The 24,782-nt window shown below is 42.5% G+C and overlaps 1 long non-coding RNA gene across 1 annotated transcript; it reads right to left on the reverse strand.

Annotated features, from left to right (window-relative positions):
• Window positions 1-235: 235 nt before the first annotated feature.
• LOC117795248 lies at window positions 236-23,021 on the reverse strand. Its single transcript, XR_004619132.1, has 4 exons — window positions 22,797-23,021; window positions 7,545-7,667; window positions 2,329-2,393; window positions 236-936 (listed from the first exon to the last, which is right to left on the reverse strand). It is a non-coding gene; the product is annotated as an uncharacterized LOC117795248 (long non-coding RNA).
• Between the last annotated feature and the right edge of the window lie 1,761 nt (window positions 23,022-24,782).

Below are 24,782 nucleotides of genomic sequence, written 5' to 3' on the forward strand. Positions count from 1 at the left end.
CCGGGCGGCGGGCGGGGAGCAGGCTGGGTGGGGTGGCGGGAACCGGCCGGAGGGCGGGACGGCGCGCTCGCGGCGCTTGGCGGGAACCGCCGCGTCGGAGTTCCCGGGCCGAAGAGGCGGGGCGGGGCCGAAAGCCAAGTTTGAACCAGTTCAAAACTCGGGGTGGTAACGGTTTCAACTGCCGCGCTCTTTTCCCCGCGCGCGGAGCCGGGGCCGGCGGGCTGGCGGGCGCGCGGGAGGCGTTGCACTCGGGCGAGGAGCCCCGATCCTCCAGCGCTCCGGTGGGGCCGGCGCGCCGCCGTAGCCGAGCGTCCTCCCCGCGACTCCTGTCCATTTGATCCCCCACGGCCCGCGGGACGTTGGCTGGTGGAGCCCGCAGTGCCCATCGCCTTAGAGACCTGGGCGAGAGCGACGTTCCGGTTATTTCAGATGGCTCATTCAAGACGCCTTGTTCAGACCCTTCCCGTGCACGTGTCAACGTGAAAATTCATTTATCAAGGATGAGTGTGGTTCACTTGCCTAATGCTAATGCCTCTGGAAAAATGTTAGGATAACTGCAACATTTTTCAGTTACTAAAAGGTGATCTCGTTGGGCTCCCTGCCCTGCAGGGAGCCTGCTTCTCTTCCTCTGCTGCTCACCCTGCTTGTGCTTGCTCTTTCTCTCTCTGTCAAATAAAATCTTAAAAAAAAAAAAAAAAAGTCTTCCATTTAAAAAAGAATAAAATAATAAAATAAAAGGTGATCTTGGAGTAAACCTGCCCCAACCCAGAGAAATTGGGAATATTCTGTTTAGGACACAATCTCCCCTTTGGCTTTATCTGTCAATGAAGTTAAGATTAGTCCGACTTTATTTTTAGTAGGATGCTGTTATAGGGCAAAATAATCACTCATGAACTGGGATTCCGTATTGAGAGTTCAGACAGGGTCAGCTATGAACTGTTGAGTTAAAAGCAAAAGAAATCGTGTTATATTTTTTAATTGACAAAGACTTTTTAATGACTATAATTCTTCATTTGATTATTTAACCCATCATTTTCCCACCTTTGCTAAATCACCATCCTATTCCTCACATTCTGAACCAATTCAGTGTTAGAATTAACATGTGGAGGGAAGCCACAGAGAAAAATAATCATGTGCCCAAATGAAAGCATAATTGTGAACACATAAGTTATGCATCTGAGATGTAACTAGAATGTAAAAATTCCGTCTAACAAACACCCAACAGTCACCAACATATACATATTCCAAGGTAAAAGTCTCCCATCTAGACCAGCAATTTACAATTGTTTTTTTAAACAGCAATTTAAACCTCAAAAGTTAACTACTTATCCCTAAATTGCTTATCAAGTTATTAGTTTTACCTGTACTTTAGTAAAACAATGTGGGCATTATTGAAAGAAAAGTCAAGAAAATTACATTAACAGGTTATCAGAAAGCAAATCAAAGCCTTACATAAACACATCCAGCATGTGCGAACTGTCCTATGAATTGCTAGGGCATTTAGAATCAAGGAATGATGTTGAATCAAGATGCTCCCATCACCACCACCCCTCCCCCCCCACCCCACCAAAAAGAAATCTCAGAAAAGGAAATTTTAGTTGAACCCTGAAGAAAGCATAAGGTCTAGATTGAGGAGGCAATGAGGGCACTGGAGATGGGAATGAACATACATATACTCGCAGAATAAAAGCCAAGAGCTCCAACTGGGAGAGTAAGAGCAGGTTAGAGAGTTAAGTGGGGCTGTATTAAATATGTTTATAATATGATACATATTTAAGCTAAATAGAATATGCAGGCTGAGTTGGGGCAGGAAGTAGGGACGCCAATGGATCACAATATTATCTTCAGTGCTAAGCATTATTCAGTTAAGCAAGACATTTTAGGTCACAGTGATGGCAGGAGAAAGGGATCATTTAAAAATATTGTCAAAGGATTTCATTCTATATGGAGGGCATACAGTGTGCTGCAAGTCTATTTTGTATATTGACAAATACAGGAAAGTTGGGAAGGAGTATTTTGTTTTCAATACTAAGAATAATTTTCTGAAGATTCCAAGCAGGGAAAGCAAGAAAATATGTGTGTGCATGGGACGGAGGGTGAATGCTAGTCACCATGGGGCCTAAAAAAGGAGAAAGCCAGGCTGAGCAAGAGGTGAACGTGAAGGATGAGAGTCACCAAGCTTTTTCATTTCTGTAAAGATGCTTCGATTACAGCTGTGCTAGTACTGGCGGGTCATTTCGTCCTCTGTTCCAGACAGACATGCACTATTTCAGTTGCAGGAAGAAACCAAAAATGGGGAGTTAAGCTCTGAAGAGGATGGACCTCTACCTTAGTCGAGGTTATACTCCCAGGGCCAAAACTGCGGGTGCACAATTTATCCTCGCGGTTTTTTCCTGGGGGAACAGGAGAAGGTCAAGTGCAAAGTTAAGGCTATTAGCATCACAGAGCATTCCTTTCAACCCCATGAATGGGATTTACTTCCCACACATCTCAGTTATTCACTCAGCATTCAACGAGTATTTATGGAGGGCTTATTAGTTGAAAGACACCGTTCTGGGTCCAGGAATACAATGTGAGCAAAACAAAAATTCCTGCCTCGGTGAAGCTGACATTCTAGTGAAGAGAAGCAAACAAACAAAAACAAAGTAAATGACAGGGCATATGATGTGGTGGTAAATAATATGGAGAAAAAAATAAGATGAAGGGAGGGAATTGAGTACAAATGCAACAATTTTAAAATAGCTTGGTCAGGAAGACCTCTCCGAGCCTGCCTCATGACCTGGAAGGGAGAGGGAGCAGGAGAGGAGGCCGAAGAGATGAGGGGCACAGACAGACCTTTTAGGGCCTGGTGGGCCATTGTTAGGACTTTACTTTTTACTTAACAGAGAGGATGTTGAGCGGAAAGGTGATTTGAGTCTTTAAAGCAAGATCATTCCAGCTGCTGTGTGGAGAGTAGCCAAAAGTGAAGCAGGGCAGGGACCAGACCAGAGGAGTTACGAGTCTAGTGTCACAATGCAGGCAAGAAGTGACCGTGGCTGGAAACCTGAGTAGGAACAATGGAACCAGTAGGAAAACGTAAGATTCTGGCTACATTTTTAATGACTAGGCAATAGGATTTGCTGCCAGATGGGTTATAGGATGCAAAAAAGAGGTTGAAAACAAGCGAGTCATAATTGAGTTGGACACTGTGCGCGGGGCGGGGGGGGCAGTAGGAGCAAGAGGGGATAGGGGATGGAGGTTTGGAGATCAGAGTTTGGTTTGGGACATAGTGAGTTTGAGATCCCTACTTTGAACCAAGTAGAGATGTCAAGTTGTAGCCGCCAGGCACAGGGGTGTGCCAGCGTCTGGCTCGAGGGGTCCCCAACCGACCAGGTTCTGCCACTCGCCACTGACAAAATCCAAAGGCAGAGAGAGGAGCAGTGGAGAAATGAGAAAGGAATTTATTTCAGTGATGTCAGTGATATTGGGAAACAAAGGCAGAAAGAAAATTATTTAATTTCCTTACTACCTTCAGCCTCTAGGGACTCAACTGCCTCAATGTTAATACTTTGCTAAGGGCAAAAGGCAAACTTAGCCCGACCCCAGGATTCCATAAGTCTACATTAACCAAAAAAAAAAAAAAAAATTCCTTTGGAAATTTCATTTATCTCTAAACCCCCCAAGATACGTACTGGCCATCATCCCCCAAGCATATGGCCCACTGATACACATCTGAAGTCTTTGACTAAGGTTTTATTAGATGGTAATAAATGACCTTTTCCCAACAATAGCTAGCTCTCTCAGCTTCCAAAATGCCTTAGAGAATCCCTAACCCCCTCTCAACTTGAAAATATACAATGGGCCACTCCTCACGAGCACAGTGTGCTCTTTCTGCCCACAGGTCCTGTCCCCATGCCTTAATAAAATCACCTTTTTGCACCAAAGATGTCTCAAGAATTCTTTCTCAGCCGTCGGCTTCGAACCCTAACATCTTTCCTACGTCAGCCAGCACCGGGAAGACAGTGATTGGACTGATGTCTCAAAGACTGTCTCCAAAGTGCTGAAAATACTTCTGAGTGTATATAAGGAGAATATGGGAAAAAGGTCAGTGAGTATAGGCACGTGGGCAGGAAAGGTCAGGTCATTATTGTCTTGGGGTCAATCACGGGGTGGGGGTCTTGCTGGCTCAGGGGCTAGAGGGGGTATTTTCAGTTCCCATGAGGGGATGCTTTGCCCCAAGGATAAGAGATAAGCTGGAAAGAAGAACTTAATTAGGAAGTTTGAGGTCAAAATGGAGGTAGTAAAGTCCTCTGTCAAAGTAGCTGGTAAGTTTTTGTTGGGAGGAAAACTTTTCCTAGAACAATTTAGACCCTAGTTATCAGACCCTGCAAATTAACTGACAACAGGTTACCAAGAGAAAAGTTTATTAAGCATGCAGGAGTTTCTGTAGAGAGAGTAACTCCCTGAAGAGCCAGAGGTAAAGGTTTATATAACCTGCTTAATAAAGGGGGAGAGAAGAAAAGGGGCTTAGGGCTCCAAATGCAGAAAGGTTCTGATAGGCTTGTTTAAACAATTGTTCTGGAGTGTCCCAAGCCCAAGGTGCGCCAGGCCAGTCAGCTCCCAGACTGTTCTTGGGAGGGAGTAGGTAGCTGACTTTTCACTTTGAAGCCATCTTTAGACCATTTCTGGTACAAAGAAGTCTCTCCATTATACAAGTGTGGAGTTAGAAAACAGGTCATGACTAGGAACATCAGTTTAGGAATCATCAGCTTATAAACAGCATTTAAAACCAAGGAGATGCGTGTAGATAGAAAAGAAGTTCACGGTACACCTACATGAAAAGGAGACCATGAAGACAGAGGGAGTAACCAGTGAAAGCACGACAGAGGGTATCCTGGAAGTCAAAGGAAATAGTGTTTCAAGGAACAGCATGGGTAACATGCTGCTAACAGGTCAAGGTCGTTATCTGAGACTTGACTCTTGGGTGATGGGATCTGGAGGTCATGGTGACCTTGATGAAAGTTCCAGTGGATAGTTGGAGGGGATTCCAGCGTGAACGAGAGAAGACTGGAGACAGCAGTTACTCCACAGCTGTCAAGGGTTGTGCTAAAAGAAAAGGAGAGAAAATACAGCTGGAAGAGTGAGTGGAATCGAGAAAATTCTTAAGATCTTTAAGAAAAGGAACATACCATTTTGGTATTCTGATGAAAGATCCAGTGGAGATGGGAAAATTGATGATTCAGGAAAGAAAGAATATTGCTGGAGCAGCATCCCTGAGTGTGTTAGAAGGGGTGGACTCCAGACCTTGAACAGGTGAAGAGGGGTGGGTCCTAGAGCCTGCGTGGAGGATTTGCCTTTGCCAGGAGCATGAACAGGAGAGTATGTGGACACAAGGCAGGTACATGGGGAGACTGGGTAGAAGTTTACATGTGACTGCAACAGACACCCATTGGTGACTGAGAATTGGTAACTGAGAATGGGGACACAGTTCGTTAGCATGAAAAATTATATCATGACATTGCATTTATATCAATTCATTCTTTTGGGTCTTAAAATAATGTATCAGTCCTAACAAAGATTTAAAAAAAAAACTGATGACTTTGGTTTTAGGCATATAGAGGACAGAGCAAAAGTGAAAAATATAAGAGTTTTCGGAGAACAAATGGAAAGCCATGGGATATAAATTTGCGTAAGAGATGTGAGCTCATCAACAGAGTGTCAGTTGACGGTCTGAGGAGAGAGGACCTCTCCTAAAGCACAACAGCGGCATTACACTGCAGGCTGGAAAACAGCTCAGGCTGGGCGGGGGAAGATGTGGCATACAGAGAAATCTTTTCTTTCTTTTTTTTTCTTTTCTTTTTTTTTTTTTAAGATTTTATTTATTTGACAGAAAGAGAGCGGGAACACAAACAGGGGGGGTGGGAGAGGGAGAAGCAGACTTCCCACTGAGCAGGGAGTACGATTCCGGGCTCGATCCCAGGACCCTGGGATCATGACCTGAGCCCAAGGCAGACAATGACTGAGCCACCCAGGTGCCCCCAGAGAAATCTTAATTAAAAAAAAAAAAATTTTTTTTTGTAAGATAATTTGATCATGATTTGAATTAGCCTGGCCCTTTTAAGAATAAGGTGGAAAAAGTCACCTCCAAAAAGTCAAAGGAAGGTGTGATAAGCAGCCTCAAAAACACTCCCAATTATCACTGCCTCCTGATACTCACACCCTGTGCAATCCCCTCCCACTGAGTGTGGGCGGGACCATGATCCGCCTCCAACCAATAGAATGCGGCCAGAGGAGTGATGGACTGTCACTTCTGAAATTACACTCACCTCTTTCTCCCTCTTTCTCTCCATCTCTCTCTCTCCATGTCTCATTTCTTCCTCTGGATGAAATAAGGGGTCATATCGGTTTTACCTCATACTTCCACCACCCTGAATTCCAGACATATTGTGCTACTTACTTTTCTGAACACAAACTCAGCTAAATTGATCAAGATGTTACCATTTCGAGACTTTTAAAGAGAAATTTGATCAAGTCAAATGAATAGATTATAACAGATTTAACGATTATAACAAGATTAAGTATATAAAGTTTAATTAATTATAAGGTTAGCAAGGTCACTGGATACAAAGCTAGTTTACAAAAATCAATTCCTACATGCCAGTAATAAGCAAAACGGAAATTCAACATTTAAAGTGAAATCATTTAGAGGGGTGCTGGGTGGCTCAGTCTGTTAAGCGTCCACCTTCAGCTCACGTCATGATCCCAGGGTCCTGGGATCAAGCCCCAAGTTGGGCTCCTTGCTCAGCGGGAAGTCTCCTTGGGATTCTCTTTCTCCCTTTCCCTCTGCACCCTACCCCCCCCCAGCTCCTGCTCTCTCTCTCTCAAATAAATAAAATATATATTTTTTAAGATTTTATTTATTTATTTGACAGAGATAGAGACAGCCAGTGAGAGAGGGAACACAAGCAGGGGGAGTGGGAGAGGAAGAAGCAGGCTCATAGCAGAGGAGCCTGATGTGGGGCTTGATTCCATAACGCCGGGATCACGCCCTGAGCCGAAGGCAGACGCTTAACCGCTGTGCCACCCAGGCACCCCAATAAAATATTTTTTTAATGGGAAATCATTTGCCTTTTGAAAGCCATCAAATACCTAGTAATGAATCTGATGAAAAATGAATGTGCAAGACCTGTATACTGAATATTATAAAACAATACTGAGGAAAACTAAAAGGAGACAAGTAAGTGGAGAGAATGTCATTTTTATGATTTAAAGATGCATCGATTCAACACAATGCCAATCAAAATCCCAGCAGGATTTACGGGTGCATGTGTGCGTGTATGTGCGTGTGTGTGTAAATTGACAAGCTGATTCTAAATTATACGTGAAACACAAAAGGCCAAGAAGAGCCAAGACAATCTTAAAGAATGAAGACGGAAGGCAGCGCTACCAGATATCAAACCAAGTTTTTTAAAGTGATAGTAATTAAGACCGTGATACTGGCACAAATATGGACAAACAGGGCAATGGCAGACAGTCCAGCAACAGAGCCATATGTGTATAGTTACCTGATTTATGGCAGAGGTGAGCTGGCAGTGCGGTGGGGAAAGGACAGTCTTCGCAGTACTCAGTGCTAGGTGTCATTTCGGGGGAAATCTTGGCCTCTACCTCACACCAGATGGGTTACTGACCTAAATGTGTACGAAAACACAGAGAAACATCTTTATGATCTTGGAGTAGGCAAAAAGTTCTTGAACAAGACACAAGAAGTATTCACCAGAAGGGGAAAAAATGATACATTGAAGTAACTTAAAATTAGGAACTTCTATTCTTCAAAAGACACCAGGGAATACTGAAAAGGCAGGCCAAAGATTAGAAGAAACCCACTGAACTCCATCTGACAAAAGAATGGTCATCATATAAAGAGCTTCCATACAACGACTTCTAAAAAAGCCAAAATATTAGGAAATGACAAAAAAACACCAACACAACACCTCAAATGGGCACCCTAAAAGAGTAGATACACAGAAGTCCAATAAACATATAAAAAGGTACTAAATTTCACTAGTTATCCAAGAAATGCAAATAAAACTGTAATGTAATAAATACCACTACATGCCTACTAGAAGGGCTAAAACAAAAAAATACAGAAGATATCAAGTGTTGGCAAAGACGTGGATTGACCAAAATGCTTACTACACTGCTAATAGGAGAGCTGGCTGGCAAACTGGGCCCTGTATTCAGAGGGTAGGGAGAAACCAAAGAAAAAAGCAGACCAGTCCTGATTGGTGGGTGGCAAGTCTAAGAAACTAGGGAATTTACATACGAGGCTCGTCTTGAGCAGCAATAGATCGCTGCATCCACTCGCCAGAATCTGAAAAGCTTCTATAGAAGCCTTCAAGGGGTTGAACACCCATGCTGTCTAGATGGTCTTCACAACACCCTACTCTCTCAAGGCTGCGTCCTCAGAGCAGCTCTCACTGTGGAAACAATGGGTGGAGAGTCAATTCCAAGGACAGGGGAGGGATAGAGGAGCCTCCAACTGCCTGGTCCAGCCCTCAAGTCAACTACAGTCACGTCATCTGGATTACGTCCTCCAAGAAGGAGTAAAAATTGGTACAACCACTTTAGAAGATTGAAAACAGATAAACTTGAACAAATACTGAATACTCTATAGCCTGGCAATTGTCCTAAGTATAAATCTAGCCCGTACGTGTCTATGGACATAGGTAGGTATGTGCACATATTTACCAAAAGACACATACCCAGATGTTCTTAAGAGCACTCTTCCTAATGGCCACAAACTGGAAACTATCCAAATGCCTATCAACAGTAGGATGAATAAATTGTAGTAAATTCACATAATGGGATGTCCTCCAATAAGGCAAATGAACAGTCCACAGCTACATATAACACTATGAATACATCTGATCAACATAACGTTGAGCGAAAGAAATTAGACAAGAAAGAATATGTATCATGATTTCATTTATTTACGGTTCCTTAACAGGCAAACTTATCTATGATGTTAGAAGTCAGAAAATTGGTTTTCCTTGGTTAAGGTAGAGACCAGAGAGAACAGGAGGACCATTTCTGGGGTGCTGGTTAAACAGGTTCATTCCCCTTATGAAAACTCATTTATGCCATTTCTATTTCAATGTTGTGCTTCAACAGTAAGTTTAAAATACATATATATATATATATATATCCAGGAGAAGAGAAAGAACCAGCAAAGAAGACTGAAGCAGGCAAACAATGAAGAAGGAAAAAACCAGAGTGTAATGTCCTGAAAGCCACCAGAAAATAGCTCATCAAGGGGCACCTAGGCGGCTCAGTCTGAGCGTCTGCCTTCCACTCAGATCATGATCTCAAGGTCATGGGATTGAGCCCTTCATAGGGCTCCCTGTTCAGCAGGGAATCTGCTTCTTGCTTTCCCTCTGCTCCTTCCCCCTGCTCATGCTCACTCACTCTCTCTCTCTCTCTCTCTCTCTCTCGCTATCTCAAATAAAATAATCTTTTTTTTTTAAAGATTTTATTTATTTATTTGACAGAGATAGAGACAGCCAGCGAGAGAGGGAACACAAGCAGGAGGAGTGGGAGAGGAAGAAGCAGGCTCATAGCGGAGGAGCCTGATGTGGGGGCTCGATCCCATAATGCCGGGATCACGCCCTGAGCCGAAGGCAGATGCTTAACCGCTGTGCCACCCAGGCGCCCCTCAAATAAAATAATCTTAAAAAAAAAAAAAAGGAAAATAGTTCATCAAGAAAGAAGAGATATATCCAGAATATGTAAAGGACTCCAACAACTCAACATTAAAAAGATAAATATTCCATTAGAATGGGTAAAGAATTTGAACAGACATTTCTCCAAAGAAGATATGTGAATATTACCATCATTAGTCATTAAGGAAATGCAAATCGAAACCACCTCTTGCCCTCTAGGATGGCTATAATCAAAAAGACAGATAATAACAAGTGTTCTCAAGGATGTAGAGAAATTGGAACATTACTGGTGAAGAGTCAAATGGCATAGCCTCCATGGAAAACAATCTGGGGGTCATGGAAAATGTTGGGCGGAGTCCCCATAGGAACCAGCAGTTACACTCCTAGGAAAATATCCAAGAGAAATGAAAACATATCAACACAAACTTGTACATGAACATTTGTAGTAGCAATAGTCACAATGTTGAATAGTGAAAACAAGCCAAAAAGTGAAAACCACCAAATGTCCATCAACTGATGAACGAATAAACAAAATGTGATATATGCGTACAATCAAATATTACTCAGCAACGAACAGGAATGCAGTTTTAATACATGCTACAACATGCATGAGCCTCAAAACATCATGGTAAGGGAAAGGAGGTAGACAGAAAAGGCCACACATTGTATGGTGCCAGTTATGTGAAATGTCTAGAAGGTGCGAATCTATAGACACAGAGAGTAAACCAGCCATCCCCTTGGGCTGGAGGGGGAGGAGAGAGGAAGGAGGAGTGACCACTAAATTGTACAAGATTCTGGGGGGATGATAAAGATGTTCTAAAGTTAGATTAGGGGGATGGTTGTACAACTCTGTAAATACACTAAAAACCACTGGCTAGCACAAGTTTAAAAGCAAGAATTTTAGAATATATAAATTCTATATAAATCCCTTTATTTCTTTAAAAAAGAAAGGGTGATCACTCAGAGGAGTGAAGCTAGGAGAACTTGTTTAGACATCTTTTCTACCAAAGGATCCTACTTCCGGAAAAAAAATATTTGTTCATAAGGAAAATTTAAGACAGCTTATTTAGGGATAAAATTTAAGGATAAAATAAACCCTCCATGCATTAAAAGGAGACCTCTGAGCCATCGATGAAAGCCTCAGGAAAGGCATCTGGAAAGGCAGTTGTTTGAAAATGAGGTCTTAGGGCCCAAAAGGCAACAAAACAGTATTTGTCTTACCATCAAACTTCAAAGCAAAACCTAATATAATTTCTGAGAGGAAAATCAGTTCAGAGACATCTTTGCATAACTCAAGAACATACACTCTTATCACAAAACTCTTTATCCTTGTTTTAGGCGGTTCAGATATCTCACTACCAGTTACATACTAGTTCAATTCCAGATAATGTTCTACTTATTAACGACAGGGGACCTGTTACATTCGTCTCTGTATACTCGCTGTACTCAATGCTGGGTCTTGTACACGGGATGTGCTTGATAACAACCAGCTGAATCAAGGGCTGGATTAATTAGCGAATCAGTGAATAAAAGAATGAGTGAATGAGCTATATGAAATATTTTTTTTCTAAAATCCCCTGTATCTATGTCTCCTCTTCATAGATCTGACCCAGTAGCTAAAGAAATACAGAATCTTTTCTATATAGTTTCCCCTAATTTGGTGGTATATTTTATTATCTCTTGGCTATATGAAATATTCTGTTAGGCAGTATGGAATTTTGTTTAGGGCTGCTCACAAAGGCAAACACACACACACACACACACACACACACACACACACACACACAAATCCTTAAAAGCAAAACCAAAAAACTCCGAGGTGTCCACAGAAGGAAATGCTGTGAGCATTTTCATCACTGCACCTGCAAGGATTAAGAGAGGGTGAGAGGGAGGCGGAGCCTGGTGAGGAAAAGAGAGGAGACTCAGCCAAATACAGACAGACAACGGAACTGTACTCTTCAGGCTGAAGACACAAAGGTTGCAAAGCGAATCAGGAGTTCAAATTCTCTGAAAACACATGCGATCTGGATAAAGTGAATCCAGGTTTGCTTGTTTTCAATGAATCCCAAGATGTTTCCATTAAAAAGCCCTGCTCGCATTCTCTACAATGTATATCGAAAACAACTAAGAATCACTTCATTTGGTAAGTAACAAGCTTAAGGAACTCATTACCCCCCAAATACGGTATAATTAGATAAACATAAAAGAGTTTATTTAAAATGTTGGCATAAACGTTTCAAAGTCTGAGCCGTACATGATCATTTATTCATTCAAAAGACATTGACTTAACACTTGCTTTGGTCCTCACCCTGTGTACCAGATCAAGAACACAGGTGGGGGAGGGGGACAATACAGAGAAGCATTTCTCAAGACAGCAAGAAGAGGGGCGCCTGGGTGGCTCAGTCGGTTAAGCATCCGACTCTTAGTTTGGGCTCAGGTCATGATCTCAGGGTCGTAAGGTTGGGCCCCACATTCGGCACAGTCTGCTTTTCTCTCTCCCCCTGCTTCTCCTCTCCCTCTCTCTCTCTTAAATAAATAAATTTTTTAAAATCTTAAAAAAAAAAACAATCAGAAAGCAAGGAAGGGAGGAAAGAAAGCACAGAAGGGGCATGGGGCTTATAGCAGAGGAACAGAGCGATCAACGCCAAGGTGAGAAGTTGGCCGGGTCAGCAATGAGGCCAGCCAGACCCACTCCCAAGGGCAGAGTGAACTGGATGGATTCAGCAGCCCCTTCCTATGACTGGGGTGAGGGTGGGAAGGGGGTGGGAGGGGGCAGCTAAGAGGTTCATTCTCTGTCTTCTAGAGTCATCACCGTCCAGATCTCAGAAGCAGTGTGTGTGATCAGGACCCTGAACTCGGGACTAGGTTCAACGAGGTTTCTGACAGGAATTCCTGAGTCTGGGGTGGGTGAGCTCTCACTCTCCAGATAATACATCTCTCCCTTAACAAGATCCTAAACCTGGTTTCTTGCTGTTCCAAGCCCAGGGTGGTGCCCTCCTCGTACTCTGGAACGTCCATCGTGAGTCTGAGCTGAAAGGTTCCCGCTACCACCCTGTGTCCTCCCGCACCTGTGGACCAGTGGGCAGGGGGCCGCTGCCCTTCACCAGCACCGGACACCAGGGTGGACGGACAAGCAAGACAATTCCTTCCTTCTTTTGTAACTCTGGTTTTAGACAAGTTGCAGGACAATCTGTTGTCATGTAGCTTTGCAACTGCAAACACTTGCTGCATTCTGACTGGGGACTAAAGCCTCGTTCCTACCATTAGAAGAAGAGCGTGTTCCAATTCAATATTTTTAATATAAGGAATGTTTCCAACTGCAGAAATTCATTCCTAACTTGAGGAGAAAATATTTTCCCACTGATGAAATTTATCAACGTGGTGTATAATCTTTTGGGAACAAAAACCGTAGCAGTGATAAAACGTCAGTCGGGAACCAGATTTAAAAAGCAGCCATTTTAAACTAAGGACAATATATCAGTGATAGAGCTGCTCCACTTCATGTTAGACAGTTGTCACACCCATCTCACCTGTGAAATGGAAAAAATGTTGCAAAACAATCCCTAAGCTTAGAACCTTGCAACAGAGGGGTGCCTGGGTGGCTCAGTCAGTTAAGCTTCTGCCTTCTGGCTCAGGTCATGATCCCAGCGTCCTGCGATTGAGCCCCACATCAGGCTTCTTGCTCAGTGGGGAGCCTGCTTCTCCTCTCCCTCTGCCACTCCCCCTGCTGTGCTCTCTCTCAAATAAATAAATAAAATCCTAAAAAAAAAAAAAAAAGACCACTGCACTGGAAATGGACCTTATAAGTCACTTTTTGAACACTTTCATACCAAGATTATCCTAGGATAATCTTAAAAGAATGATCACTCAGGGGTGCCTGGGTGGCACAGCGGTTAAGCGTCTGCCTTCAGCTCAGGGCGTGATCCCAGCGTTACAGGATCGAGCCCCACATCAGGCTCTTCCGCTATGAGCCTGCTTCTTCCTCTCCCACTCCCCCTGCTTGTGTTCCCGCTCTCGCTGGCTGTCTCTATCTCTGTCGAATAAATAAATAAAAAAATCTTTAAAAAAAAAAAAAAAAAAAGAATGATCACTCAATACTTTATATGTTATAAATGCAAAAGAAAATACTATATAACAGTCGATGCACACTGGCAGAAACTTCTCAGTAAAAAGACATTCATTTCACCCATAATTTTAGTATTTCTCATAAATTATATTATTTTGTAAGACAAGGTCCTTTTAACGTAGACCGGATTCTAGCAGAAAATGAGATTACTAAATTTTTTCCTAAGGTGTTAAGCCATTACTACTTCCGAAGCATAATAATTATATGTGCTTTAATAATATTTTTTTTTAAAGAATCCACTCTACTGTCTATTCCAGTGACCTGGTTTTGTGTACCAAATGTCCCACTAGCACTGCTTTGCAGTATAAACAAACCAATTCTATAGAATAGTGAACTATTCTATCCAGGAGCTCTCTCTCGCTCACTCTCTCTTTGTATCGTTTTCTGTAACATTTATGTTTGAATGTTAACATTCTTGCCCTAATTAACTGTTTCTGTTTTGTTTGTTTTTGGGTTTTTTTTTGCTTCACATTATTAAAGAAATGAAAACTGCCCATTGTTTATCTTCCAAAGAGACCCACTTTCACCATTTTGTGCATTTGCTTCTAGTCTTGAAAAGCAACTTTTTGATTTAATTTTTTTAAGATTTTTTTTTTTAACTAATCTCTACGCCCAACATGGGGCTTGAACTCACAACCCCAAGATCAAGAGTCACACGCTCTCCTAACTAAGCCAGCCAGGCGCCCTGATTTAATTTTAAAACTTTGTTTTCTTATTATAAAAGGAATACACGCTCATTCAAGAAATCAATCAAACGTTCTTGATAGACTTGTATTTTTCAAAATACAATGCTAGTGAAGTACAAGAATTTCAGGAAACCGGACTCACATCTGTCGGGAGTGTTGAGTGACAAACCTGTTAGGAAGGCGGTGTGGCAGTTTTTCTCCTTATTGAATATGTGTGGGCCCTCTGACCTAGAGACTCCATGTAGGAATCTCTCCCACGAACATTCTTGTGCACGCACATAAAGATAAGGCTAGTCACCGAAACACTGTGTGTGATAGAAAAAAATTAGCGAACAGCTTAATATCCATCATTAAGGATATAGTTAAACGAATGCTGATACAGCTTTTATATATATCTATATATATATGTCTATATATATATAAAGTATATATAGGTATATAGATATATATATAGATATATATATATTATAAATACTGTGCCACTATTGAAATGAATGAGATTAAGTGAATTAGATAAAATTTATTTTAAAACTTTTTGAATTAAAAACATGAAGTAAAGCAACATACACTGATATTTACAAATCTCCCAAAGGGCACCTGAGTGGCTCAGTCAGCTGAGTGCTGGACTCTTGGTTTCAGCTCAGGTCAGGATCTCAGGGTCTTGAGATGGAGCCTAGCCTGGGGCTCTGCTCAGCACGGAGTCTGCTTGAGATTCTCTCCCTTCCCTGCCCCCTCTGTCTCTTTGCCCCTCCCGCCTGCTCCTACACGCACACGGGTGCGATCTCTCTCCCTAAATAAATAAATAAAATATATATTTTTTTAAATCTCCCAAGAAGCAGTATAAAACGAAAGAGGTAAATTCTGCAACAGTATGTGTGGTATGGTCACATCTATGCACGTATGCACACAAAGAAAAATGCACAGAAAGGGACTGGAAGAATGTGCATAGAGCTGTCACCTCCGGGCAGGAGCACCTGGCAGAACCAAGGGGAGGGAGCCAAACACAGCTCCGGGGCATTGTGGCTGGCCTAACTCTGCAGTAAGAATGCATTCGGGTATTACTTACATCATTTTTTTTAAAGATTTTATTTATTTATTTATTTATTTATTTATTTATTTATTTGAGAGAGAAAGAGAGAGATAGCGAGAAAGAGCACAAGCAGTGGGAGTGGCAGGCAGAGGGAGAGGGAGAAGCAGGCTCCCCACTGAGCAGGGAGCATGATGTGGGGCTCGATCTCAGGACCCCGGGATCATGACCTGAGCCAAAGGCAGACGCTTAACCGATTGAGCCACCCAGGTGCCCCTAAGATCTTATTTTTAAGTCATCTCTACACCCAATATGGAGCTCAAACTCACAACCCCAAGATCAAGAGTTGCCGACTCTTCCAACTACACCAGCCAGGTGTCCAGACTTATATAACTTTAAAAAGGGAAACTATTGGGGCACAGTCAGTTAAGCAGCTGCCTTCGGCTCAGGTCATGATCCCAGGGTCCTGGGACCCAGCCCCACATCACACTCCCTGCTCAGTGGGGAGTCTGCTTCTCCCTCTCCCTCTGTTGCTCCCCCTGCTCATGCTCTCTTGCTCAAATAAATAAATAAAATCTTTAAAAATTTTTTTGTTTAAATAAAAGTAAAAAGTGTAACTGTACAATTCACTTCTTCGTTGTCAGAGACCTTATGAATTTAGTATTTTAAAATACCACTTCTTAGATGATAAAAGATATATGATTATAAAACATTCAGATAATGTAAAAATATAATTAAGAAGATAAAAATCACCAGAGATAGTTCTTGTACTTTCTTCTATTCGTATATGTGTGTGTACGGACACAGATATACGTGAATATGTATATATATTATTTTAAAACAAAATTGAGATCATATTGTGTATATACTTCTCATTTACTATTTTATCATGACAGTATCACGTGATTAGAGTTTGAAAACATGACCTTTTAAATTATGAAATAATTCAAGCATACCAAAATATAGAAATTCATACGGTGAACACCCATGGACCCACCACCCAGCTGAAGAGAAAAACATTACAGATTAATAAACTCCATTTGCATGCTCCTCAACCCCACGTTCCCTTCTCTCTATCCAGAAGTAACACGTTTTTTTGAATGTGGTATTTGTCGTTCCCATGTGGGTTTTAGACATTTTACATATGATATACATATGTACAGAAAAATACATAGCATTGCTTTGCTGAAAACATAACTTTCAATGCCTGATTAATATTCTATATTACAGACATGCTATAAATATTCAACTTGTCCCCTTGTTAGTGGGCATTTTAGGATAAATAGCATTTTTACATTTCCATTTTAGGTAAAGATTTGAAAGTTGCTACAAAGAAATGTAGTCTCCTTGGTGGAATGACTCTCTTATATTCACAAACTCCAGAGCCGACCCTACATTTCCCATGTCTCCTTTACTTGGCTCTGTTTTCAGAGAACTTATTTGCAAATCCACTCCGAAAAGAATACTGCAAGGCTGGAGTGCAGAAGGAGCACTGGGCCAGAGCTGGGCCTTTCCTAGCTCGGTTCTGGGGCTCTCGCTTCTCCTCTGTACACCAGCGATCTCAGAAGCTACATACTGAACACAAACAGCACAGGTTGTCCCATTACCACCACTTGTCAGACTGGGATAGCTGGTTTCTCTTTCCAAGTTTGCCTCTCTTTCATAACGTGTTCGTTCTATACCTCCTGCTCTAATCTAACCATAATCTCCTTTGCTCTCTAGGCTTATGTTTCTCCAAAGAAGTCAGATATCTGTCACCTGACGTGACATGTCGTCAAAATGATAGTCACTTCTTGGAAGTCACAACGAAGTATACCAGTCACCAGGAAGTACGACAAAATAATGATACAATCCTTGAATAAATATGCCAGAATTTCTATGCTCTCAACCAGCAGTCAGTCCACTTCAAGAAGGAATCATTTATTCCAGCCACTGCTCAAATTGCTTTTTGAAATGGCTTTCAGAAGCCACATCTCTAATCTAAATGGTGACAAACCTTTTCCTCTGGAGAGTAGGTTCCATTTACAAAAGCACCTCAGAGGAGTCTGGAGCCAGGTGGGATGGTGGGGCTGGTGCAGAAGGAAGCTGCCCGGTCTGCTACTGAGTCCCCGCCACAGCCACGGGGGCTGTTTGGGACCAGTGTCCATTCCGATTGGTCAGTGCTGTGCCATCTCAGTTAGAAAAATCATCTGAAGGGTGCCTGGCTGGCTCAGTCGGTAGAGCGTGTGACGCTTGATCTCGGGGTTGTGAGGTCAAGCCCTGCCTTGGGTGTAGCGATTACTTAAAAATAAAATCTTTTAAAAAATTAAATAAATAAAATTAATTTGAATCTCACACTCCTAGGGGACTTGACCACTCTCCCATTTCCATTAGCCGTCCCCAAAGCACCCCTGAAATTATGCCACTCTTGCTAAAGAAGCAAAAATACATACTCACTGAAGGAATAACTGTTGGCTTGTGGGTCATGTGAAAACATTTTTGGGTTTAAGGGTGTGCTTTAGGGGTGCCTGGGTGGCACAGTCATTAAGTGTCTGCCTTGGGCTCAGGGCGTGATCCCAGCGTTCTGGGATCAAGTCCCACATCAGGCTCCTCCTCTGGAAGCCTGCTTCTTCCTCTCCCACTCCCCCTGCTTGTGTTCCCTCTCTCGCTGGCTGTTTCTGTCAAATTAATAAATAAAATCTTTTTTAAAAAAAGGGGGGGTGTGCTTTACTATTTCCAGTTCATACCAGAAGTATTTTTTTTAAGAACACCCTTTTTAAAGGAATTTGTATAGCTTAAAACAAATGAAAAAGATGCCCACTCAAATGACTGTTTAAATCATTTCAAAGTCCAGAGATTCATTTTGTATGGATCAATGAATAAAGAATGAGTTTGAAAATGGAATAGCATGGGTACCTGGGTGGCTCAATCACTTAAGTGTCTGCCTTTGGCTCAGGTCATGATCTCTGGGTCCTGGGATCAAGTCCCACATCAGGCTCCGTGCTCAATGGGGAGTCTGCTTAGGATTCTCTCTCCCTCTATCCCTCACCCCCACACTGCTCTCTCTCTCTCTCTCTCAAATAAATAAATAAAATCAGGAAGAAAGAAAGGAAGAAAGAAAGAAGGAAGGAAGGAAGGAAGGAAGGAAGGAAGGAAGGAAGGAAAGAAAGAAAGAAAGAAAGAAAGAAAGAAAGAAAGAAAGAGAAAGAAAGAAAGAAAGAAAGAAAGAGAAAGAAAGAAAGAGAAAGAAAGAAAGAAAGAAAGAAAGAAAGAAAGAAAGAAAGAAAGAAAATGGAACAGCAGAATCAGATCCAGAAAGAGGCTCCTTGTGGACCTGACTTCTGGAGTTTCTCTTCAAATGTTGCTCCATGTGCTGAGCTAACGCCAGCCCTCAGAAAAGTATGCAGAACATGAAGGAGAATCAAGGAGATGAAAAATGAAAGGCTTTTAAGCACCAATGGGACCTGAAGAGCCACCTGCACGCTCCTCAGAGATCCACAGGGGAGCAAGGGACACTGGGGCTTGGACCTGCTGTGCAAGAATGATGGCAGAAGGTGCCTGGGAGCAACACGAGGCTGCTAGTCCACTGTGAGCATGGCTGGCCCAGGCCACGCTGGTTTGAGAAGCCAATGAGGCCAGTGAAAATCATGGCTCCAGTAAACGAGAGAGCTCAGAGCATTCAAAAATTCACACTTGTTTTGTAAAATGCTAGCAATCAATCCAAATCCTCAGGATATGGTGCTCAAAGCAATTTAGATAGGGGACTTGCTATATTACAACACACAAAAATTCAGTACAGATGCATAATTTGTTTTATTTCACAGCATTATATTTCATGGTATCAGTTTGGCCGCGGCGGCTTCACATGCCAGACTGGGCTAGAACGAGGGCACGAGACGTGGAAGGAGTTGTGTGCGCCCTGTTACGCAGGTGACACTAGCTGAACCTATCCAGGTTCAAGGGCTGGCTCTGCGAGCTGTGCCCTTTAGGAGGTTATTAAGCCCACGACTCAATCTCCTTCTCTGTGAAATGGAAATCATCAACAATTGCTACTGCATGAAGTTGCGGTGAAGACTTAAACAAAAGAATGCGTGTGAAGAATACGGCTCTTGTTTTAGCTACTGTTTTAGAAATACGGGTCTTTAGCACGTTATGGATCTTGTAAATACAATCTCTCAGTAATCCCACGGTACAGTGACAATGACAGGAATAATGAGAAAATAACTTGTCTCCTTCCACAGAAACACGAGGCTAGCTGTAGAAAGGTGTATGAGCACGACAATGGCGGATGGCGATCTTTTTAAAAGCACTGCCGAGATCATTCCTGTAAGCATAGCCTGGTCGTGTTCAGTAGGAGCAACGGCATCTCCCACACTAGGGGTGCTGGGCATATCTGTCCCCGGAGATAATTCCTTTAATTCTTAGTTCTGTCGGGTTCTAAGAACTGTGTCAGAACAACATCAGAGGCTGTTCCTTTGTTACCAACTCTCTTCCCTTACAGGGCGGCATTGTTTCCAGATCTCCTCTGCCCCCTCCTGCCGTGCCCTTTGCCCCATGACTGTGCAGTCCCTCCCACCAGCGCTCACGTCCCTTTCCTACACCGTGGATGCTGGGTTTGGCCCTGTGACTCAGTTTGGCCAATGGCATGTTTGTGGATGTGATACAAGCAAAGGCTTGAAATGTGTATTTGGGCTCGCCTTCTAGCATCTGGCACTCTGTCATTGCCATGGGAAAAACACGTCCCAGCCAGCCCGCCGGTCCAAGAAATGTGAGCAGACGCAGATCCAACCTTCAGCTTGGAGCCAAACCCAGTCAAGCACAGGCTGGACCGGCCAAGCTGCAGACGCAGGAGTGGTAACATCATTGCTGTTTAAACCACTGAGTTTTGGAGGAGTTTGTTACGCAGCCAAAGCTAACTGATAAACCTCCAGTCCTTTAGCCTTTGACGTACTATAGACAAAGCTTTTTTTAAAAAAAATCCACAAATATATACAGATACAGATAGGTATGAAGTAATATATAAGTTTATATAAATAGCATAGAAATACATGTGACCAAATTTACTAGAGGAGAATATGCTTTTTCCTTCCTCAAATTTTCCAAGTGAGTTATACGTCAAAATGGCTTTATTAGAGTGTAAATAAAACAAACAAAAATCTAATCGTTAATTAGTGGGTTAGTGTTTTACATCAGTATGTAAGCAATGGGATGAAATAGCACAAAAATTTATCAGAATTGTAATGTTTGGAGCAGAAAAGCATATAAACTTAAAATCAATTAATCACATTAATTAACTACATCTCTTTGGCTATAATTATTTCTGTTTATTGATTTAAGTATTGTTAACCAAAAATAAGGTAAAATCCACTGTCCTTTGTATCAGAAATAATACTATTCAAAGAATCAAAGGATCACTCTTTTCACTCCTCATTCTTTCCAAACATTTCCTACATGTATGTTTAACATAATAATGTTAGTGTCATCCAATGAAAACATCATCTAGATGCTTTTGGTACATTTTGAAAAGACAGAATCAATTGACTATATTTTAAGCTAAAGAGCTTATTCACTATATCCACTAAAGTACCTTTGGCTGTCAGTAGCAGAAACCCTCCAGTAAGCCATAAGAACATCTATTGTTTACCTAACAGGAAGCTCAGAGACAGTTCCTATCAGGATGGGTCTGCCAGTTTACCAATGTCTTTAAGAACTCATTCTTTCTGTCTTTCCACTTTGTATATTGACCCATCACCCCCATGCATGCCACCTCATGGCTGCAAGACGGCTGCTGCGGTTCCAAGTATCACGTGCAAGTTCAAGGCAGAAAGAGGGGACAGCCACTACTGAGTCCACCACTACATTCTCAAGAAAGCAAAAACTCTCTAGAAGTTTCCCTGAAGACTCCCTCTTGCATCTCATTGGCAAGAAATGGAACACATGCCCACAACACTACTCGCTGAGAGGGAGACTGGGAAATTGTCTAGTGAAAGAGGATGCGATCGTCATGATTGGTTTTGAAATTTGATGAATCATCCTCTCGGACTGGGCACACTGTCACTGTGAGCAAAATCTGGGTTCTGTTAGCAGAATGGAGGGAGGAAATGGATCTGGGCAAACAGCATTTGCATGTTGCCTTAGCTGCCCTCATGTACCTTGTCTTCTCAACCTGCTGGAGGCAGAAAAATAAATAAGACATGGAAATGTGCTTTTACCCTTTTACCTTTTTTTTTTTTCCAGCCTGGGCAACCTGGACTCCTTTGGCCATCTGAGTAAGTAGCATAAACTGCCCTACCCCCAAAATGTCCAAACAGGGCATTCCAGAGGGTGCCTAGAGTCCCTGAAACCCCTCCATGGGTGACTAAGTTAAGGAAATCAATCAGGGTCAACTCAGTCTTGTAAGCATGGCCTGGTCCCTCACGGCATACAGCTTCTAGGTTCCACACTGCTCTTTCAAGTATAGCTGTGAGCAGGGTCTGCTGCTTCCTGACTCTGAACTTCACGGTATCTCTCCATAACTGAGCTTGCAGTGGAGGAAACTTAACATCTAAAATAGTATAACAAGAGAAAAGAGATTTTCATAGTCCATTACATTGAAAATTAAGAGCCCAAAAGTTAAAAACTGAGTTGCCTACTTCAAAGCGTAGTCATTACCAAGCATCTGACTCCAGAATATTATACACAGGGAAATTGCACGAGCCCAGTTCCTGCTGCTGAGAATCCGTAATCCGAGACAATCTGGTAATAATCTCATTTGGGTCATCAAAGGGGAGGGCATGGTGTTAATTATTAAATAATATGTAATTGCTTTTAGACGTGCAAACTCTTTTGAAAATGCAAAGTTCTGGAATCACTTGCAAAGTCTTCACTCCATGTTCCAACAAGTAAAATCAGAGATTGCCAACGATGTCCTCAATCACACCTGCTACTCTACAGAAACAGATTACCAGGTACACTTTGATTGTGAAACCAGGACAGTGACTTGTAAGCATGGCTGGCAGAATTCTTATCCTCACTCTGCAGTCACACCTAGAAATACTGTCAGATTTCTAGTAATAACAGAACGATGATTCAAAATTCATTCTTAGGCAGAGAAAAAAAAGTAGACGAAAGGAACAGAACAGAAAATTGCGCGGCAAATGTAAATAAAATTCTTTTTTCTGCCTAGATTAAAAGAGTTTGCTTTTCAATTTCATTTCCTTCTTTGACAGTCCAGTAAAACAACATCATGTGCAACTTTATGCTTTTTTTTTTTTTAAATCTAAGCTTCTGGTTCAACTTACCACATTTCCTCTCTGAGTCCGTGGGATCCTGTACTTAGCATGGGTTTTGATTTTGTGAAGACCTAGAATCATTCTGTAAGCGGTTATGAAATATCTCCCATCGAGCTGTGGCCCAGGGCAGATGAAGAAATTAACTCAACGGAGGGAAGAGCAGTCCGGGCGGCCTTATTCCCAGGCAGACAGCTGTCGATGCGATCTCAGCGAGAACCAGGAGAACCAGGAACACAGGCATGGACTCCTCCCCCTGGTTCCATCGAGGGAGGCTCTGGGCTCTGGTTTCAGCCCAGTGACTGTGAGATCCTATCTCCCCCCTGTCTGAGCCCAATTATCTGAAGCAGATGCTTGTAGGAGACTGCCGACAATCGCAACCTTACTTCGACCCCTTATCATTTCCTTATAGCTCAGCTTCAGCTTGGTTTGCTGACCTGACTTCCTCCCATAAGCATATATAACCCCAATAACCCCAACCTTGACACAGCTTCCTAGGGTGGGGAAAGGTCTGGGTTCCCCGGGGGGAATTTCTCCGGGAACATAACCAAAAGCACAGCAATTCCACATCTACTTTCTTTTCTTCTTCTTTTCTTTTAGCTCCGTCTGTGCTTTCTTCCCCTCCCCCCTCCCCATCCTCTATACAAATTTATAGCAGAAACCTGCCATTCTAGTAATTTCAAAGCTATTTTACTCTAGTATTAAAGATGTCCTGTATAACAGAGCTTGTAGTTCATTTCATGAAAATTTATTTCCATACACATGAACCAACAATTTCAAAGACTCCAATGCATATAAAATTAATAAACCTGAACACTGCCTGATAGCACAACCGTGGTGAAATCTACAAATTGAAATCACTGTTGCAGCCCCAATATATTCACATTTTAAAACTCCGTGGCCTTCTAAACCAAATAAATGTTTGCCCTCGAGTGAGCAGTCTTGGTGAGGGGCTAGAGGGCACTGTAAAGGCAAGTGTACACGTTCTTTGGACATTTGGGTTAAGACGAGAAGGTCTAGCGTTGGGGCCATGGAACTGTCCCGGTGATAGACCAGAGTGGACAAGATTCAGAGTAACCCAGGACACCTCAGGCTCTTGCATCAAAGAAAAGAGAGAGGGGGACCCAGCAGCTACAGAGCACCTGATACATGCCAAGTGTTTTCTACTCACTTTGCATACATCAATTCACTTAATCTTCGGGTTTCGTACATGAAGGAGGTAGTTTTCCCCTTTTACAGATGGGGAAACTGAGTTCTTTGAAAACTCCTTGGTCAGCAGTCCTCAGTTCCTAAGCCAGCTGATGGGGTAGGGTAGATCCCACTTCCCTTATTCTGCATTCTTCCGTTCTTTTGCATTGTGCCGCATACACAGAAGGCCCTCATTGAATACTTGAATAAGCAGCCTTCCCCTGACTGTCTTCCTAGGGTGGCCTGCCCCTTAGAGTAGGACTTGCTAGACTTTAATAAGACCTTAACGAATTAGGGGTGCTCTCTGTTTCCTTCGAGGCAGGGAATCACCCATAAACCTCCAGTTCCCTGATACAAATCAGGACCACAAGCTCTGATCACATCTGTGTCTCAGTCCAGGTAAACATATCTGTGAGAGGCTCCCGGGGTCAGTTTCCCAGTTCTGCAGGCCAAGCCCTCTAGTTGGTATCACAGCCTTTCATCCGGCTTCTTCAAGCAAGACAGGCACATGACTGCCGTATCTTTCCTCCACCCAACCCACTGCCAAGCCCACCACGTATCTTAACAATAATATTAAGTCCTGTGTCCTCAAAACGTTTGATAAGAGCATTCAGAACAAATATAGATCCCCCAAGGGATTAAACAGCCCTATTAATTTTGATTTTACATCTACGTTAGTCAGATTAATTCCTTCTGGGCTGAGATTTATACGTATTTCACAACCACTATAACAACAAGTAGAGAATCTTTTCATTTTCTGATCTGATTTATTCAACTGTATCTTTTTGCATGTAGGAAAAAAACCAAAGA

Source organism: Ailuropoda melanoleuca, chromosome 1 (assembly GCF_002007445.2).
Source record: "Ailuropoda melanoleuca isolate Jingjing chromosome 1, ASM200744v2, whole genome shotgun sequence".
Lineage (NCBI taxonomy): Eukaryota > Metazoa > Chordata > Mammalia > Carnivora > Ursidae > Ailuropoda > Ailuropoda melanoleuca.